Source organism: Vigna unguiculata, chromosome 6 (assembly GCF_037176805.1).
Source record: "Vigna unguiculata cultivar grain cowpea cultivar isolate G323 ecotype 2 chromosome 6, ASM3717680v1, whole genome shotgun sequence".
NCBI classification, from domain to species: domain Eukaryota; kingdom Viridiplantae; phylum Streptophyta; class Magnoliopsida; order Fabales; family Fabaceae; genus Vigna; species Vigna unguiculata.
Window position 1 is genome coordinate 30,592,408 of NC_140797.1, and position 9,023 is coordinate 30,601,430.

General features: G+C 31.0%; 1 long non-coding RNA gene across 1 annotated transcript; it reads right to left on the reverse strand.

Moving 5' to 3' along the window:
- Window positions 1–365: 365 nt before the first annotated feature.
- Window positions 366–4,785, reverse strand: LOC146885776 (uncharacterized). Its single transcript, XR_014995703.1, has 3 exons — window positions 4,001–4,785; window positions 3,203–3,486; window positions 366–931 (listed from the first exon to the last, which is right to left on the reverse strand). It is a non-coding gene; the product is annotated as an uncharacterized LOC146885776 (long non-coding RNA).
- Between the last annotated feature and the right edge of the window lie 4,238 nt (window positions 4,786–9,023).

Below are 9,023 nucleotides of genomic sequence, written 5' to 3' on the forward strand. Positions count from 1 at the left end.
GTGTTACACATAAAATATATTGTTCAAAAATAAAATCTTTTTGAAATGAGTTTTTTTTAGCATTTTCTCTCTTCTTCCTCTACAGTAACAGGTGGCGGCGGCTGTGTAGCAGATGAAAAGGTATTTAAATAGTTTGCTTCTACAGTGGAGTGAGGAAAAAAATTTGATTGGATGAGGAAGCAGTTTCTCTTTTGTGTTGTTACACACTTACACAAGACAAATATGGGAGTATAAACAAAAAACCTTGATTTACCATCAAAATAGCCCACCACATCAGTTTAGTCCATAATTAAATAAGTTTAAGTTAGATCAACTTGTTTTTTTTAAAAGAATATTTTAATTTTATAACACTAAAATTAAAAACATTTTATTAAAACATACATGTACTATATATCCTCATGGGTTCATTAACAACTTTCTATAACCTTAACTCGATTGCTCCGTCATAAATGGTTTCATTGGTAGATGCTAACATATGATCAAACCTCTGCACCTCAGCATTAAGGAACTCTCCTTCATACATATTCTCATTGTCAAAGTCGTCATAACGAATGCTTATATCTACTACTTCCATGTATGCATCATACACCATTTGGGTTACTAAGCCAACTTGATGAACAGAAAGGATGTTATCATAGCTAGTAAATACATAACCTAAGTTGTCCTCATTTCCTCCTTCTTCTATGGTCAACCAATACCTTGTAGATGAGTTTAAACCCATATTGTAGCAAATGGGATGGGCCCTTACATATGATGACTTAAAGATTTTCTTACAAATACACCGTATGCAAGAACACCTAATCCTTCATCTGAGTTGTAAGAAGCTTGATTCATTGCCTTTGAACCAAATTCATGGACCCCATTAATGAACTTATCTCTAAGTCTTCTTGAAGGTTTAAGCATGTTATACATCCGGTCTCAGTCAATTTTTCTGCATGTTTCACATGAAATTATCAGCCAACATACATGGTCCAAGACGGGTTCAAAGTTGTTTTCAAAACATTAATTGGACTTTGATAATCAATTATAGATGACATACACTGCTTTTGAAGGTTGTCTAACTGCACTGTTTTTAATATTAGTGCTTTCTATCCAACCTAAAAGATATTGTTATTTATAATAATAACAATAATCTATAATTGTAGAGTTGTCTTCTTCATACTAAGCAAGTGTTTCATAAACAAAATTTTTAGTGGTTTAAACTTGGGAAAATTTTTGCTTTGTATGTTACTGGTGGCTCTGTTTTTGTTTGCAGCATTTGAGATGGTTCCATACTTGGCCCAAATCTCATAAATAGGTGCGGAAGGTCTCTTTTTCTCCTACTAAACTCATAACGATGAAATTCTAGTTATATCTAACCCCTTTATCAATGCAACTTGGATTGGATAAGCACTTAATGTCTCAACTGGGTTTTCCTCATTGGGAACCAACTCGGCCAATTCTGATCTTTTGTTCCTCACTTCAGCCAGAATCATGAGAAGAGGATTCATCAACCATATATATATATATATGGTAGCAAAAGGGGGCAAACATAAATACTGTGTTGACAGAATGTCAGGATACTATCAACCATATATAAAATATATATTATGTATGCATCAAATTGCTCTTTGTTGATTACCAGCTAAATTAAACAAATTAGACAGACAAATAAGAGATCTTAGTTCCTAAACAAAGAATTGAAGGATAAAAAAATTAATGACGACTTCATTATGATGAAGACATGTTTAGCTCACTTTCTTTTGTGAATGAGGGAAAGTTTTGAACAGTCATGCAAATATGCAGATGAACTGATAGTTCATTTCAGATTTCAATTTGAGTCACTCTTGTATCTCAGTTAGTTTGTAATTTACACTACTTTTCCTTCTACCCTAAAAATTCATTGACTATTAGTCCTAGCTGCCCGATGCAAACATTCCTCCAAGAATAAATTCAATTTTTGTATAATAAGTTAGGCCTTATTATTCATGCTTAAGCTGAAAAGGGGCCTTCACATAAGAGGCATCTGAAAGCTAAATAAACATATAGTCATTACTTTCGCTTTTATGATATACCAAAAAGCAATAAATAGAGCAAAAAACAATGTATAATCACTATAAATATATTTTTGTTAAAACAATCACACATCAGGGTTGTATACAACTCCCCTGATTTTGGAGTTGTTTATTGGTTGGCATGTCAAAAGTAAAAAATAATTCCTGAATGCTGTAGATGAAAGATTAGTGATGGAATTAAGAGTTCTTTAAAAGATTGGTGAGGCTTTCATGGTTTGAACATTGTGCTCTAGGAGAGCAGAGGCCTTGTTGCCCTCACTTGAGTCAGAAGCCACAAGACAAAGACAAAAGAAAAAAGTGATGGTCCAAGCAAACAAGGTTCACCAGCCCCACGTTGTACCCTACACTCTAAGGGCCAAGAGACCTATGGCTTAACCTGATTAAATGTTTGAAACTGTTAAGACTTACAAGGCTATAGGATTGATCACAGAGCAAATAGATAGATACTGATACGCATACTCACATTCTTGAATCGATCATCAAAATACACAATTTTCATCATGTTAAAACAATAGTAGTTACTTGTTAGGTTGTACCTAATAAAAGGAAAGAGTTGGTCCTGGTATACAATAAAATCCTACTGTTTTTAACACATATATGTGATATATATCAGAATTTTATACAGTACAATCTTTTGCATATTTTGAAATGTATGGTGAAATTGATATTGAACTTAACGAGAATTGCAATATCCTTACTTTAACACACTTTTTCTTGTACTACGACTGATGAGAATATGCAATGAACCTAAGCTTTCATGCCAATATTTCTGTTTCTGATAGATCCTTGTAAATGACTTTGTAAAGCTATATCACATAGATACACACATATCTTCATCAATTATACATAGACAAAAATGAAAATGGGACCGGGGTTGTCCCTTGTCGTTTTTCTCATAGTGATTTTTAAATTTTACCACTTGTTGTTTTACGGATACAGTACAAACAAAGACACAAATTCTGGCATGTCAGGTAATGCTAATAGAAGGAATGAAACAATGTAAACAATGTCGTGCACTGCAATGGGAAGTAAAGGGGGACTGTTTCTTAGATATTGAAGATATTGGGGATCTATCATGGTCCTAAAAGCAAAGACACCAGTTTTAATACATCAATGAAGGAATTTCTCTGAGGCATGGTGGGACTCACCTTAAATGGAAAGTTAAATGCAGAATCGGAGACACACCTTCACAACTCTTCACAAATGTTTTCACCTGCACCAACGAAATATTCACCTCCACAACAAAAACATAAATGCAGCCTCTTCGTCAACGAACAGTGATCGTACCAACCAGACAAAATATTTTAGGACAGATTGCTTACTAAAGCTTACACCTCAAGAGGCACCGTCGACGGCAACATAATTGCAACTCCGACGAGGTTCCTCTCCTCAAGCGCTGCTCTGATGAGAGCAGGGGAAATGCGAATGCGAACTAGAAATAAACACAAAAGTTGAGAGCGGAAGAAGAGCAAGAGAAATGCAAAACGAAAGTTAAAAGCGTAAATGCGTAGTGAAAAGTGAATACGAGGTTCAGCTTTTCAAATTAAAAAATTCTTTTATTTGCGTCGGTTATACCCTCTACCGTCTTCATAAAGCGTCGGTTTAACAAACGCTAAATCATAATAGTTAAATAAAATAAATTTTACACCTCACATAAGGCGACAAATATCCTTAAGATTTTAAATTTAACTTTTTAAGTGTGCATCATATTTTTTTTTTATGGTTAATTATGTTTTTGGTCCATGAATTATTAAGCGATTTTGGTTTTAGTTCCTCTTTTAAAATTTGTTATAAATAATCCTTATCCTTTCAAAACTCATGGGATTAATCCCTAATATCTAACACTGTTAATATTTTTCTTAACGTGGCAAACAGTATTCTCCATCATCAATTCTATTCAAACATGTGGCAAATTATTTAATTAAAAAGTAAAATTAATTTTTCACCTTTCGTGGGGCAGCTCCACCTGGATTTCCAATGTTACTTACCCTTCCTCCAAAATATCACCTCCATCTCATTCCACTTTCACCCTCTCCATCACCCAACACAACCACATATTCTTCCATCAATGCCAATAAACACAAAAACACACTACATTTTTTTCATTTTCACAAAACCAACACAGAGAATCTTCATCCTCAAATACGCACACTCATGAATTACAACCCAAAGCTCACATTTTCATCATCAATAAAAACAACCCAAAATCAAGAAGAATAACTAATCAGAAAAAAAAACAAAAACAATTAAATGGGGAATTGGTGCCTCCGATTGCGAAAATCGTTGTGCTAACAGTAGTGGATCCCGTGTGGCCCGCGGAAGGAAGAAGCCATGGAAGCTTGAAGGAGAACACGTGTGAGCAAATAGAAATAGAAGGGTTTCGCGCGGTGGCTGACGTGGTTGACGCAGGCAAGCACTTCGACCCCAAGTGGCGTCACCAGCGACAGCTCTGAACGGACGAAACAGTTGTAGTTATGGAGTGGTGGCTGGATTAGGGTTCTCGTGCACGGAAGAAAAACAATAGATGCAAGGTGTGACAACAACGTCTACGTGCTCAAATGGGGAGACAAGGGGAAGCTACATCCCACGCGAGAGAGAAGAAAAAGATGAAGATTTGTTGTGTCTTTGGATTTTGCAGAATGGAAGGAGCGAGAGAAGCTCTAATGGAGATTTGGGAGAGAAACCTAGCCTAACAAAGGAGAAGAAGATTAGCTGGAAAATCAATTTTATTTTTTAATTAAAAAATTTGTCACATGTTGAAATAGATTTGTTAACGTAGGATACGGTTTGCCACATTTAAAAAAATATTAACAGCGTTAGATATCGAGGACTAATTCCATGAATTTTGAAAGGACGAGGATTATTTAGAGCAAATTTTAGAAAAGGGACTAAAATAAAAATTGCTTAATAATTCAGGAACCAAAAACATAATTAACCCTTTTTTTTATCACCTGTAACCCTTTTCACCGGCGATGCAAGGGTAGGCGGGGGCCACGCCCCCCTCCCTAAATATTTTTAATTTTTTTTATTTTACTTTTAAATTTTTTTAAATTATATAAATTTTTAAAATTTTTATTTTTTAAAATTAAACAATATTATATTCAAAATTAATAAAAATTAAATAAGTATTTTTTATTTATTTTATAAAGTGCAATAATAAATAATAAAATATAAAATTAAATATATAAAAAAATAAAATTATTAAGATATTTTCTATTTACTCTTTTATTGTCTTTTGAGTTTTTCATATGTTACATTTTTCTTTCATGTTTATTTATTTTCTTTTATTACTAAAAAAAGTTAAACATAAACTCAGTATTTCTATCTTTATTTTTTCATATTTTCTCTTCCATTATTAAATAAATAAGGTAATTTTCTCGTGTCTCACTTGATAGTAAATTATTTGTTTAACATTTAGCATTGTTTTTTATCGCATGACCTTTTGTATATTCCTTTTTTATTAATATAGAAGAAGAAACAATGTACTATGTGATTTTTCATAGTCGATTTTTAATTGTAACTTGATTATCATAGTTTTTTTTTTAGTAATTATGTCTTTCAACTTTTGATTAGATTATGATAAATTATTTTTTAGTCTTAAACTTATTTTTTAAATAGGTATATTAATGAAAAACAAAAGAATAAATTTATTTTTTAAAGTTGACAGAGAAACCACTGAAGATGAAAACATGATAATATGGTTATTTATCGCATAACAATTAAATGAAAGCTTGTAAATATTTTTTGAATCAAATGCATGTTAATAAAATGGAAGATGAATATTTTACAGATAATATGGTTATTTACATCGAAAAAAGTTAACTGAAAAATGTTATTATAATTCAATTATCATGAGTTCAAAAATATGAAAAAATGATAACATTTCCTTTAAATATGTGTAATTTCTTTGATAATTATAACTGTACTAGATTATGTATTCGTTTTTATTGAATTAATTACAATAATAGTAAATATATAAATTTTGAATATATTGTTTTCACTCCCCCAAAACGTGAAAATCTACCATTGACCCTTTAATTTCCATCTCAACAAATATCAGAAGACAATGCATGGGATTTTATATTTTTATATTTTATTTCTTTTTCCTTTGTGGGACTTGAGGCCATGCTTTTTTTTTTTAATATTTTTAAGTTTTAAATAATATTTTAAGTGGGTTCAAGACACTTTAAAGATTTTATATATTTTTGTTTTTATTTTACTTCTTTGTAGCTGAAGTTAATGGATGTTATTAGAGTCCTTAATATTTCGAAGCATTCTTATAATAAATACGCAACAAAAGTTAATGAGTGTCAAGTGTGAACATCAACATACATAGTCAATCATTTTATTTTATTCCCTTCATCTTCTTACTAATATATATATATATATATATATATATATATATATATATATATATATATATATATTGTGGTTTCTTCACTTGACGCAATCTACATAATGCAAAATTTCCTTATTTGAAGTATCAACTTCAAACCTACCTTATGGTTAACTCATTCTACCTTATTTGAAGTATCAACTTCAAATCTACATAATGCAAGATTACCAAACTCCTTTTTCTAGCCAAACATTTTGTTTTCCTTTCTTGATCTTCTTACCACTATATATCGTGATTCATCCTTCACTTTATGAATTATTCCACATGATTCAATGTTTTCCTATTCGAAGTGTCAACTTCAAACTCCACCATTGTTAACATGCATGATCTCAATAATATCACCAAACTCAACCAAATGCATACCTAAAGAATGGAATATATAGACATTATTCCTTCAAACAAATAATTGACCTAGGAAATATAAATTCTATGTTCTCTTTATCGATTCAAGAGCACCTTTAGAAACTTTATTCTACTTATATTCATCCAACCAATGAAAGTAAGTTTCTTCTTTCATAAGCTAAGAACATACTAAGCAGAAAATGTTTTTACAAAGTCATCATACACCTTACTTTGAATAGAATCACCACCAAATAATTTGAAAAATATATAATGACGTAATTGTATGATGCTAAAAACTAAAATAAATACAGATTTATAGATGTTTAACTTTTAAGTATATATGAAAATTTTAAATCAAAAACATGTGTCATACTTACATTTCAATAATATTAATCAATATTTATTAATAATAAAAAATTTACACGTAAAATGAAAAATTACCAAAATGTTAGGTTTATTTTTAGCTTTTTAAGATAAAAATTAAAATTATGATTAATTAATATTTTTTTTGAACTGATTTTATCTGTTTATGCATTTTGTACCACTATCAAAGCAACAAGCTCGATCAAGTTGTGTCCAATTTAACTATTAAAATTATATAAATTAAGGTACGAGGAGAGTTCTTCGATTTTAGGTCACTTAAATGAGTTTAAGGGCTCTTAGATCAAATGTCAAAAATGGTTATCAATTACTAAATATTCTACTAGAGTCTTACAAAATATTTTTTGTTTCAATTAAAAAGTCATGACATTATTTATTTTCATATGACAAAGAGTGATGCTCTCAATAAAGAGATATGAGTGAGAAGTAAGACATATGGTTCTTCATTTCAGTTTAAGGTGTTGGTCCCAAAAAAAAAAAGGAGAAGTCAAAAAAATAAATTAAAGGATGGTAAAGAGAAAAGTAGGAGCAAGTCTAAGCCAAGATACAAGAATGTAGAATGTCATTATTGTAAACAACCTTGACACATCCAAAGATATTGTTTTAAGTGAAAAAGGATAACAAAGGCAAGAATGGCAAGAAAAAGGAGAATGGTCATGATGATGTTCATGTTACTACAACTACATTTGGTAATGATGTTATTCTTCATGATTATTAATTTGTTAATCTTGCATCTAATGAGAGTGTGTGAATAATTGGTGATGGCTCTACATTGCATCTTACATTGAGGAAGGAGTTATTCACATCTTACACTTCTAGTAATTTTTAAGTGTTGACGATGGGTCATAATGGTGTATCAAAGGTTGTTGGTGTTGGTAATGTTTGCTTACAAACCAACATGGGAGTGCAATTATTACTTAGAAGAGTCAAATATGCTCCAAATGTGCATTTCAATTTGATTTGTACGCATGTGCTTGATGATAGTGGTTATGAGAATCACTTCTAGTAAATGGAAATTCGCTAAAGCTAACGTGGTTATGACCATAGGGGAGAAAAATTCTAACTTGTATTGGACTAAAGCTTTGGTTGCTAAAGAAAGTGTGAATGCTATGTATACAAAAACAATTTGTGATGCCATTGACCATAAAAGTGAATAGGGGTTTAATTGCTTAGCCTAAAAGGATGTGTTTTTAGGATTGAAGAGTACAAAGTTGGAGAAGTATTCTTAGTGACTAATTTTGGTAGCCAAAATCTAGGTAGCTAATTTTTAGTGACCAATTTCCTTTGGAAGCCAAAACCATGGTAGCTAATTTTAAAAACCAATTTAGTGACGAATTATAATTTTTTATTCATAATAGTGACTATTTTAGTAACCAATAATTTTTAGTTTTGTAAATTAGTATCTAAATTAGTTACTGTAGTTACTAATAATTATTGGTCACTATTTAAAAGTGTTTTTATAGTGAAACCAAAGTATCCTTCAAGAAACATCTTCCCTCAAGGAAGTCATAGTTGCTTAAATTAATGTGTTATGATTTGTAGCCCATTGAAGGTAAAGTTTTTTAGTAGTGCACTTTACTTTAATACTTTTATTCGTGATTGTTCCAGGAAAGTAGAGGTCTATGCACTTTAAAGAAAGGATCGAGTACTTGAAAAGTTAAACATTTCATACTTTGTTTAAGAAGCAATCAGGCAAGAAGATGAAATGCATCCATATTGATAATGGTAGTGAGTACTATGGACCCTTTGATGCTTATTGCAAGCAATAAGGTATTAGACATGAGAAAACTTTTCATAAAACTCCTCTGTTGAATTGTCTAGTAGAGAGGATGAACAAGACTTTGGTTGAA